Raw genomic sequence first — 12098 nt, 5'->3', positions numbered from 1 at the left:
GGACCTGGAACAATGGATGCCAGCTCCAGGAAAAGAGATTCTACCTCAACATTAGGAGGAACTTCCTAACAGTAAGATGTTAGACAGTGGAACACACTCTTTCCTTGGAGTGTGGTGGAGTCTCCTTCTTTGGAGGTCTTTAAGCAGAGGCTGTCAATGGCCATCTGTCAATGGGGATGCTTTGATTGAGAGTTCCTGTATGGCAGAATGGGGTTGGACTGCATGGCCCTTGTGGTCTCTTCCAACTCTATGATTCTGTGGCGGGATACAAACCGCCATATAGTATGTATAGGATACATACTAGGGTTAGGAAGGGGCGGTGCTTCCACACACCCCTAACCCTAGTACGTATCCTATACATACAAGATGGCGGCGCCCCTTCCACATGGGCGCCGCCATCTTTACGTACTGGACGCATAGCGTCCAGACCTGTCGCAGCGCCTATGATGTCGCGAATGCGCCAGCGGCGCTTCGCGACGTCATCAGTGCGCCGCAAGAAGAAGCTCCGAAATGGAGCTTCTTTTTTGCTCTGCGCGGGAGCCGCGCGGTTTGGCTGCTGCAGCTCCCACGCGGAGCAAACGGCGGCGGCGGGGAAGCGCCGCAAAGCGGCGGTTTGTATCCCGCCCATGACTCTGTGACCAACCCCTGCCAGACATTGTGCTGGAGGTGCTGCTGCAAATGCCTAGTATTCTCTCTAGGAATCTCTCTCAGTGCAACTTTTAGTTAAAGTTGACCACAGAATTGCGTTGGAGGACCTAGATATTCTTTGAGAAAACGTATTAATAAAACCCGTGCATAACCACATCTGCAAAAGCCAAAGCTGCAACTGTGGAGGGAGGAGGGGAGCATTTCTGGAGGGTGTTTTGGCAGCTCCTCCTCCCACCCGGCCCCTTCCTTCCAGCCAATGGGAGGGGAAGAAGGGAGGAAAGTTGGGCAGCTTCCCGGCATGCCTTGCAACGCAAGGGAAAGGCTTGGCCATTAATGCAGCTGGCCATATGGGGGCTTTGGCAGAGGAGCATCCTTCGCCATCCTCGCCTGGCAGGGATGAGGCAGACCAGGAGGCTGAGGGGAGGCTTGGGGGCAGAGGGCCTGAAACCCCCAAGCCCCCATTTTGTGTCTCTTTCTCCCAGTTTCCCAGTCTCCTGGGGTTGCCCCCCCAGCTGTGGGGTCTGGTAAGTGGGGTGAGTATAGATAGGGACATGGGAGGGAGGGAAACAGGCCCGTCCTCCTTTTCCCGGACGCGTCCTCCATTTCCAGCCTTCTGCCCCAGGAGGGATTCCCCCCCCCATGCCCTCCGTTTGGAGCAGGACTAAGAAGCATGGTGTGTGTGTGTATTTGTAGCGTTTCTTTGGGCACGTCCTCCATTTTTTTCCTCGAACGCCCTCCATTTGGGGTAGGACTTAACAAGCAAGCATAGAAATATTTCTAGGAGTGGCATTTTAACTTTTCATTTTTCTGCCCAGGAGGAAGTCCCCAGATGTCCTCCATTTTGAGCATGCCTGAGAAGCATGGATCGATAGTTATATGAACATTTTTAGATTGTATTTTCTGCCCAGGAAGGATTCCCAAATGTCCTCCATTTTGAACCTTGGCTAAGAAACATGGATTTCAAGGAGTGTTTTTAGCTTTTTTTATTTTCTGCCGGGGAGGAATTCCTCAAAGGTCCTCCAATTTTGAACCATGGCAAAAAGCATGGCTTTGCGTTTCTATGAGTGGTGACCAGGTATCCTCCTTTTTCTGGACATGTCCTCCATTTCAGCTCTCTTCCCAAGAGGAATTTCCAAACATCTTACATTTTGAGCAGGACTAAGAAGCATGAATTTACATTTCTGGGTGTTTTTTAGTTTTTCTTTGGTCGTGTCCTCCATTTTGCGGCGCCTGCTCCTCTTTTGTGGTGAGGACATTTAGTCACCCTGGGTTAAAGCCAACTTTAATGGCTTAGCAATTATTATTATTCAGTGATTCCCAAACTTTGCTCCTCCAGATGCCTTGAACTTCATCTTCCAGAATTCCTGACTGCTGGCCAAGCTGGCTTTGGCTTCAGGAAGTTAAAGTCCAGAACACCTGGAGGAACAAAGTTTGGGAACCACTGATATAGTGGTTTGAGTGTTGGACTTTAACTCGGGAAGTCAGAGTTTGATTCCCAGCTTGGCCATGAAACCCACTGGGTGACCATGGGCAAGTCACACACTCTCAGCCTCCGGAGAAGGCAGTGGCAAACCTCTGAACAAATCTTGCCAAGAAAAACCCATGATAGGTTCACCAGAAGTTGGAAATGACTTGAAGGCACATAACAACAACAAGTCAGAGACAGGGTGACCAGATGGCCTAACCACAAAGGAGGACAAGGCACTGCAGCATTCCAGAAAAATGGAAGGCATGACCAAAGAAAAGCTAAAAACATTAATACACAGTTGGCCCTTCATATCCACAGATTCTTTATCTGTGCATTCGACCATCCACAGCTTGAAAATATTTAAAAATACATAAATTGCAAAAACCAAACCTTGATTTTGCCATTTTATACAATGCATATAAGACTTGGGTATCCACAGATTTTGGTATCTACGCCGGGGGTGGGGGGGCATTCTGGAACCAAACAGAGTGGATACCAAGGACTCACTGTAAATATAAATTTGTGCTTCTTAATCATGTTCAAAATGGAGGATGTTTTGAAATTCCTCCTGGACAGAAGGCTGAAATGTAGGACATATCATGGAAAAGGAGGGTGTCTGGTCACCCTACCTCTGAACAAATCTTGCTAAGAAAACCCTATGATAGGATGGCCTTAGGGTCACCACAAGTCAGAAATGACTTGAAGGCACACAACAACAATGGCATTTTATTTGTATCCCGCTTCCCCCCCCCCCCCCCCCCCAAAATAAACTGGAGCTCAAAGTGGCTCTCGGGTCAAAAGAACAGTCTAGGTTTTTGTTGTATGCCTTCAAGTCATTCCCAACTTATTGTGGCCCTAAAGCAAACTGATCGGAGGGTTTTTTGGCAAATTAATTCAGAGAGAGTTTGCCATGGCCATGCTCTGAGGCTGAGAAAGTGTGACTTGCCCAAGGCCATCCAGTGAGTTTTTATGCTCGAGTGGGAAATCTGATCACCAGAGTCAAAGTCCAGTGCTCTAACCACTACTATACAAGACTTAGAAAAAGTGAACCTTAAGAGAGATTTAAATGACGAGATGCCCCCTGTGCCCTTACAGCTGGCACACAGGAGAGACAGAGCATGTAACCACTGTAATGTTTCAAGCACTAGAGGAGCTACAATGGACCTTAATGAGGACTGGCTGCTTGTGTTGGTGCTTCATCTGAACTGCAATGGCTACCAGGCACTAGTTTGGATTACAAATGGGTCTACACCCTTCACATCTATAGAGATCCACTGTTAGAGCCCATGTTTGTCATAAAGAAGTTCCCCACTGGAAATTTGCCCAAAACCAGCTGGGCCTTGTTGCAGATTTCTGGTGTCCTACAGATCTGTTGGCCTACAACTCCCATAATTCTCAGCAGCATGACTGGCAGTGATAGGAAGAGTAGCATGACACATCTGGAAGGCACCTGACCTGAAAAGATTGGGTTAGTGCAGTGGTTTGCAACCTTTGGTCCTCTAAATGTTTTGGACTTCAGCTACCATGATTCCTCACTTGTTGGCTGGGACTTCTGGGGTCTGAAGTCCAAAACAAATGGAAGACCAAAGGCTGGAAACTGCTGTGTCAAAGGCAGGATTGAACTGGAAAGATCAAACTAGATATGAAGCAGTGATCTAGACTGCTCATGTATGTGCCTAACTCTGCCAGATGAATTTACTTGTGGCTGCATCTGAGCATAGAAGGATTTGCCTCTGCCGCCCCTTATGAATTATTCTCACCCTGTCTGTACATGTTTGCAAAGGTGCGGTAGTGCACTGCATCTTTTGTGTTCAGTCAAATGTATGTGTAGAGATAACAATATTTACATTGCAGCTAGTCCGTACATTGATTTAAGCCTCCAGATTTTTTTGCAGGTTGGGTTGGCAATGTGGGTGTGTAGAAGTCTATGCTATATGGTCTATGGCAAACACCTATAAGTTGTGCATCTAAAAGAATACTATGTGTACGTGCCTTCAAGTTACCTGTTATTTATAGGTTCTCAATATCCTGACTCATCCTGTCACTGTTTATTCATCTGAAAAGTGAGCCTAATCCTGAATCTCTGTATCACAAGTGTCCTTGTCTTTTGGAGAGGTAATTATGCTTTCTCTCTTGATGTCTGGAGGGGTGACTACTGTTCTGCCTGGATTTTTTTCTGGAAAATGAGAAACTTTGAATCAGTCATAATAAGGACATATTAATGCACATGATACAGTTCAGAGAAAGACAATGAAGATAAGAGATAGAGAGAACAAATCATATGAGGAAATGTTGAAGGAGTTGGTTATGCTCAGCCTTGTGAAAAGAAGACTCAGGGTGACATGATTGCAGTCTTTAAATACTGTACCTCAAGGACTGTCACAGAGAGGGCTGCAGGTTTGTTCATTGCTACCCCAGAGGTAGGACCAGATCAAATGATTTTAAGTTAGAGGAGGGTAACGTACACTCCAAGACTTATATTCCAAGGCTGGAATGATAAATATTTGCCTATTGCTCAATGATCAGAAGATCTGACTGTTCTAGCTATGCGTGAATGTGCATTTTACAGCTTCAAGAAAAGATTTGGGGCATGTGGTCAGCACTGTGATGTTGCAGCAAAGAAGATGATTGTGATTTTAGCCTGCATTAATAGAAGCATAGTTTCCAAGTCAAGGGAGGTAATAGTCGCATTATATTCTGTGATGATCAGGCCTCATCTGGCTTCCTCCAATTTTAGATGCCTCATTTTAAGAAGAGTATAGACATGTTGGAGCAGATTCAGAGAAGAGCAACAAAGAAGATAAGAGATATAGAGAACAAAAATATGAGGAGAGGTTGAAGGAGGTGGCTGAAGAGAAGACTGAGGGGTGACATGACTGCAGTCTTTAAATACCTCAAAAGCTGCCACAGAGAGCAAAAGCTTCTACAGAGAGGAGGGGGTAGGCCTGTTTTCTGCTGTCCCAGAGGGTAGGACCAGGTCTAATGGTTTTAAGATAAAGGAGGGTAGATTTCTATTGAACATTAGAAGGAACCTCTTGACAGTGAAAGCACTTCGACAATGGAACCAAATGCCTAGAGAAGTGATGGGGCCTCCTTCTCTGGACATCTTCAGAAAGAGGTTGAAGTACTGCTGGGGATGCTCTAGCTGGAGATCCTGCACTGAGCTGGGGTTGGACTGAGAGGCCCCTTCCAACTCTATGATTCTGTAAGGACAGAGTTATGGTGAACTCAGAGGCCAATACCCTATTGCTATTTCCACCCAAAATGGTTGAATTACTGTTTTGGATGACATCTCCCAGTATTGTCCATGCCGACTGAGGGAATCTGGGAGTGTAGTTCATAAAAATGTCTTTTCTGAGCAGTTGTGGGTCATCTGTATAGAGTCAAATGTTTCACTCTGGCTATTGCTCGGTGTATGCTTGGGGATGGAATTTTTCAAGAAAGGAATCCTTTGGCCATTTAAACTGATAGATGTTTCCTGCTCCGGCAAGTTTAAAATGCTGGTTCTTTTGCTCCAGCTTCAGCTAAAGGCTTTTGAGCAGATAGGAAAGGGGATGAGGTTAGACCCAGGGTATCTCCTTCGAAGGCGTGTCTTTTCCTCCCATGTTTAGACACGTAAGAACTGGAGGTAGAATACAAGAATTAAGACCACACCGCAAGAGTACAGCTATTGCCTGGGAGGCTGTAGCAAGGTCTTAACTCTGACACATCCTTTTTGAAGGCACTAGCTAGTTAATGGCGTGTTTAGATGGTGGATGGGGTAGGACAGAAGGAATATGTGATGGGGCATGTAGTGAAGTGTTTATTGACAGGGGATGTTGATCACATCCCTTCGAAATAACAGAGAAAACGGAGTACCTCTGGCTTGAGAATAACTACAGTTATTTTCCTCAGGAAAGAAACCAGGAAGGAGGTGACATGGAAATGTGGGAGGAACAAGTTTGCTTTGCTTTGGTAAGGAATGAAAATTTGCCTGCCAATGATTTGAAATTGTGTGTGCTTTAATTAATGTTTACACATGTTTCCTGTTTAGTTCTGACAGTGAACGTCTTTGGTGCAAACCTGTAGTTACTGAATAAAGGTTTGCTGAGTTTACTACTGAAACCTGGAATTTCTGAACTTTGGAAGGCACTGTTTTTGACAGTATTATGAAGCCATAACAGTAAAAAGTAGGAACAGGCAATTTGGACACATCCCTCCTCAAAACTAGGGTAAGTGTGGAAGGTCTGGGGCCAAAGTAAGGGCTGTTTGACAGTGGAACACACTCCCTCGGAGTGTAGTGGACTCTCCTTCCTTGGAAGTCTTTAAGCAGAGGCTGGATGGCCATCTGTTGGGGATGCTTTGATTGAGAGTTCCTGCATGGCAGGGGGTTTGACTGGATGGCCCTTGTGGTCTCTTCAATTTCTATGATTCTAAGGTTTATACCCCCAAGAACCTTGTGGGAGTTTTATGGGTGATGGTAAATTTGTTTCCAAATTATACTGGTTAAAGGCTGCAGGAGGGGTATCTCATGATTTGATTCCCCTTCCCAAATATTCTCTCCAAGACTTCTCAGTTGAATTCAGTGCTATCTTCCTAGGCCTTTTTATGGCTAAAGGTCAGAGCCCCTGCACTAATGTGGTGTCTGCTTCTGGCTATCAGGAAGGTTCCAGAAGATGTGGTTGGAAACTTCTCCATTCCATAGCAGAGCTTGGAAATGTTCTTTTGTTGGCACTACAAGCTTTCAAAATAACCTAGCTGCCTGTAGGATGCTGGGAGTTGTAGTCCAAGAAAGTAACGTATACCCTCATGTACAAGTTGACCTCATGTATAAGTCAAGGGAAGGTTTCAGGGTAAAAATCATGGGTTTTGATATGACCTGTAGATAAGCCAGAGGTAAAATTTAGGGGGCTATAAGGATGGAAGGGAAAATGTCACTTCCATCCCTCCTTCTCCTTCTCTGGACCTTTCCTGACCACCTGACACCACTTCCCAGGTACTGGGGGAGGGGTTTGAAAATCAGATTGGGGAGTTAAAGTGGAGTTAAAATGTGGCTCTTTGATGGGAAGAGAAGGCTTTAAAATCTTGATTGGGACAGGAAGGAAGTGGAGTTTAAAGTGGAGTATAAGGAATGGGATAAGGGTCTTTTTTTGCAAGAGTTTGGGGTGAGCTTGCACCTTTCTTTCTGATGAAACAAATGACAGTTGTTCAAACTTTGTCCTTAGGTGGTTCCTAAGCACTCAGTAAACAGGGAGTGCTGAGCTGTGAGAAGAGCAAGATGGAGGGGAAGTAAATTCAACAAGAAATACAATTTTGGAAATGTCCAGCAGAAGAAAAGTTGATGAAATGGGACACTTACCAAGCCATCCTCAGAGCTTTCCCATTACACCTCTCCTGGAAGTGCCACCCTTGACAACCTCCAGCACATGGGATCAGCAGCTCCTACACAGCTTAACCTTGTTCCTTTCCTTCTCTGGGATCCAAATGTTTCCTCCGCTTGCATGATCTAATATGAACCAGTTTGTGTCCACTTATGACTGAGTCACCCATTTTTTGAATTCTAAATTACAGGCTGGACAGACACGAGGACAGGCATAAATCAGTCAGAATTTTCCTTAGAATAAAGTGCTACAATAAGATCAGTGGTGTGCTTTTTTATTAGAACCTGGGTCTGGAGCGGGGTTGAGGACTTCCTTAATGTGTGTGCTGCTCTGCAATGGAAGGGTGCTTTTTCTCCAAATGGATGGATTTGTGTCCATGGCAAACTGTCAAAAAGTCTGAACTGTAAAAGCTGCTTTTTTGGGTTATCATTCCCAGAATCCTCCAATCAGCGCATGCCCACTTACTAGCCCTTAGGAAATCATTGCCTATCGGTCATTGTGTTGCCTTTTCTCCCCCTCCCTGTCCCAGTAGACAAACGCCATCTTTCCCCCTTGCTCCATGCTCTCAGCACAACCACACTTTTGGTGCACTCTTACACCTACAGTGCAGCCAGTGTTTTTATTTCTCTGGGAAAAGTTCCATCAGGGGCTAGCCTGAAGAAAGAGGCTCCTCCCTCCCCAACTGTCATCTTTCGGCCTCTGGGGGAGAGAGAAGGCTGGCCCAGTTCCATCAGGGGCTAGCCTGAAGAAAGAGGCTCCTCCCTCCCCAACTGTCATCTTTCGGCCTCTGGGGGAGAGAGAAGGCTGGCCCAGTACCATCAGGGGCTAGCCTGAAGAAAGAGGCTCCTCCCTCCCTAACTGTCATCTTTCGGCCTCTGGGGGAGAGAGTAGGCTGGCCCAGTTCCATCAGGGGCTAGCCTGAAGAAGAAGAGCCCTCCCTCCGGTCCATCTGCCTTGGTCCAGGCCTCAGAGGGAGAGAAGAATGCTGGACCTGATTCCCTCCCCCCCTCACCATTCCCTTCTCCTTTTGTGTCGTGTCTTTTAGATTGTAAGCCTGTGGGCAGGGAACTGTCTGTTATCCCCTCTATTGTAAACCGCTTGGATTCCCAGTGATTGGGCGGTATATAAATAAAACCTATTATTATTATTATTATTAATCCAACCCCAGGGATTGCTTGCTTTACACAGTGATGGCAGATGTTGGGGAAACTGCATGCAGCTGTTTTGGTACAGAGCTTGGGAAATGGACTGGTCCATGCTGGCTCTGCCTTGTTTGGCTGTGGAAAGCATTCCCACTCCCAACCCAGTCTCCCTTTTTCAGATGAGCACATCCCAAAAGTCACAGCAACCCATTTCTGCCCACAATGTCCTGCTTAGTACAGGGGCAGAAAAGTCCTGGCAGCAAGCAGATTGAAATGCCTGGTAGCAGCTCTCTTTTCTTCCACCTCATCCCAAGACATTTAAACAAGGAATCATGCAGGAAATGGGAGGAATTACAGCACTGTAGGGGCAACACAGCACAAAATAAGTAAAGAGGTAGTACAGGAATACCTGGTTAATATAAATGAGTTCAAGTCTGTAGGGTTAGATGAACTATACCCAAGGGCATTAAAAGAACTGGCAGAAGTAATCTCAGAGCTATTGGCAATAATCTTTGAGAACTACTGGAGAACAGAAGGCACAATGGACTGAAGAAATCAAATGTCCACATCTTCAAAAAGGGGGAAAAGTGTGTAATCACACGAAGGACGTCCTGTGCCTACCTGTCATTATCCCGTCCTTCCCTCATGATTGTGGGAAGGACTTTCACACCGCATTTGTGCTTATCCCATCTGGGAAGTGCAAATGATGACGATGGCGCTAAAGACTTTCAGGTGAAGTGCAGATCCTGTCATTAACCTGCAAATAAAGCAACATTGGCCGGAATTTTGATTAATGGAAGTTCTCATTAATACAGTGACGGGTTATTGTCAGTTAATGACGGGATCAGTGCAATGATCTGAAAGCCTTTCATGCCATCAGGGTTAAGGATGGGGGAGCAATCTTGTCCCTATCCCGTCCCCTGTGTGATAATCTTCTAGGACTCGGAACAATGGATGCAAGCTACAGGGAAAAAGATTCCACTTCAACATAAGGAAGAACATCCTGACAGCAAAAGCTGTACAACAGTGGAACATACTCCCTCGGAGAGTGGTGGAATCTCCTTCTTTGTAGGTCTTTAAGCAGAGGCTGGATGGCCACCTGTCAGGGGTGCTTTGATTGTTTGATTGTTTGCATGGCAGGGGGTTGGACATAATGGCCCTTGACGTCTCTTCCATCTTGATTCTATATGAACAACAACATCAAGAAAGCCCAGAGTATTCTGGCCAGTAAAGACAGAGCCTAACTTCTTCAACTGTTCCCAGCTGTGCATTATATATGATGCTTCTCCAGCAGCCCTGGGGCTGTTCCCTCAGGAGAGAGATGGAGGCAAGGGGAATGGGATTTCTGAAATAAACCATTGCCTACAAGCTAGAGGAATTGCCAAGTTAAGAGAAACAGGAGGACTTCCAGCCAGCTTTGTTGCCCTCTAGCCACATGTCCTCCAAACTACTGCAGGTATGCTGCCTCTTGCTCACTACCAAAACACAGCTCTCAGGACTCGAAAGTAACTTTCCCTCCCTTTGTACACAAGTTAAAAATATAAACATGTCCACTAATTTCACATCTGATCATAAATCTGTCAGTATGGAACTATCATTTGGCTCCCGCAAATTCAATTGGAGAATGAATACAACCCTTCTCAATGATGATAAAATAGTGGATGAAGTTAACATGAATTGGATAATTACTTTAAAGAGAACATGTTGGAAGAAACCCCAATCGATATTATTTGGGATGCTTCAAAAGCTGTCCTGAGGGGTTTCTTCATAAAAAAGAGTTCAGAAATTAAAAAGATAAGGGAGCGAGAACTACACGAATTGCAAAACCAACTTCAGATAAAAGAGAAGGAATATTCTAAAAATAGAAATGATAAAAATCTTATTCTGGAATTGAATATAATTAAGAAACAAATCTCCATCTTACTGACAGAAGAAACAAACAAAAAGATTAAATACAATAAGCAATATTTTTTTCACTCTGCTAATAAACCAGGTAAATTCTTAGTGTATAGGCTGAGAAAAGAAATACACAGGAAACAAATAACTAAGATAAAACATGGTGGCAGCATCTTTTCTAAGCAAAAAGAGATTGAGAAGATATTCATAAATTACTATTCGAGTTTATTCAAGGAAGATAATATTTCTGAAGATTTAATAACACGTTACCTGAATGATAAGAACTTTTTAAAGATCTCATTGGAACATCATGATCTGCTGAATAAAGAAATTACAACACAGGAGATACAAGCCGCGATTTTGGCTGCTAAATCGGGAAAAGCAGCTGGTCCGGATGGTTTCCCAATTGAGTATTATAAAACCTTTATAGACAAGATTGTTATCCCCTTAAAACTAGTCATGAACAATGTATCCCATGGTGACATCCCACGAACTTGGCTTGAATCTTTCACATCTTTAATCCCAAAGACAGAGGATGAAACACCGGAACCTAAAAGCTTTCGCCCTATCGCTCTACTTAACGCGGATTATAAAATCTTTGCCTCCATTCTAGCCAACAGACTTAAATTCGTACTTAAAGAATATATCCATCCTGACCAAGTCGGTTTTTTACCAGGAAGAAGGTTAAGAGATAATGTTAGACATGTGTTAAACCTTATAGATTATCATGGTAAAAGTTGTGATAGAATATTGGCTTTATTATTTGTTGATTATGAAAAGGATTTTGATAGAATCAGTTGGAAATTTATAAAGGAAACTTGTAAGAAGGTCAGTTTGGGAGGAAACTTTGGTAGTTGGCTGGATCGGATATATCAGAAGCAATCAGCCAATTTAATTATTAATGGTGAAAGGTCTAAAACAATACATATTTTCAAGGGTACTAGGCAAGGTTGCCCTCTATCGCCTTTGTTATTTATTTTGGTTCTGGAGCTTTTAAATACAGAAATCTGTAACAACAATGAAATACATGGCGTTAGATTAAGAGGGGATACGATGAAACTCAAAGCCTATGCTGATGACGTTATGTTATCACTTTCTAAACCCTTTTAGGACATTGAAAGAACAAATAGATTGTTTAAACAATTTGGTAATGTTTCTGGACTTGTAGTTAATAGAGATAAGACTGTTTGGTTGACCATTAATTTGGATAAGACGGATAGAGAAGATCTATCCAGACGTTCTGGTTATAAATTAACAGACAAGGTAAAATACCTGGGTGTGTGGCTTACTAATAAAAACTCAGAACTATTTAAAAATAATTATGTTAAACTCTGGCAAAATGTCAAAAAAGATCTGAACAAAAGGTGTAAGTTGGGACTCTCCTGGTTGGGTAGGATCGCAATGATTAAAATGTCCGTACTTCCCAAAATTATTTTTTTGTTCCAAACGATCCCTATCTTAGAAAATGACCGACCCTTTAAAGACTGGAACAAGGATATTAGCCGTTTTGTTTGGGCCGGTAAAAAACCCAGGGTCAGATTCAAAATTTTATGTGATAAACCGACTCGGGGCGGTTTAGGTCTT

At 44.0% G+C, this 12098-nt stretch overlaps 1 long non-coding RNA gene across 7 annotated transcripts; it reads left to right on the top strand.

The window, feature by feature from the left end:
- Positions 1-943: 943 nt before the first annotated feature.
- Positions 944-7734, top strand: LOC149321062 (uncharacterized). Of its 7 annotated transcripts, none has more exons than XR_016280455.1 (6): positions 944-1172; positions 4133-4231; positions 4854-5055; positions 6011-6070; positions 6150-6327; positions 7321-7734. It is a non-coding gene; the product is annotated as an uncharacterized LOC149321062 (long non-coding RNA). The 7 variants fall into 7 exon arrangements; XR_016280453.1 differs by having other exon boundaries at positions 944-1181; XR_016280464.1 differs by lacking the exon at positions 4133-4231 and having other exon boundaries at positions 946-1172.
- Positions 7735-12098: the final 4364 nt, after the last annotated feature.

The sequence above is a fragment of the Sceloporus occidentalis genome, unplaced genomic scaffold (assembly GCF_023333645.1).
Source record: "Sceloporus occidentalis isolate IW3139 unplaced genomic scaffold, rSceOcc1.0.p SCAF_1, whole genome shotgun sequence".
NCBI lineage: Eukaryota > Metazoa > Chordata > Lepidosauria > Squamata > Phrynosomatidae > Sceloporus > Sceloporus occidentalis.
The sequence above is the reverse complement of the archived record's forward strand: the minus strand, read 5'-3'. Positions and strand labels throughout refer to the sequence as shown.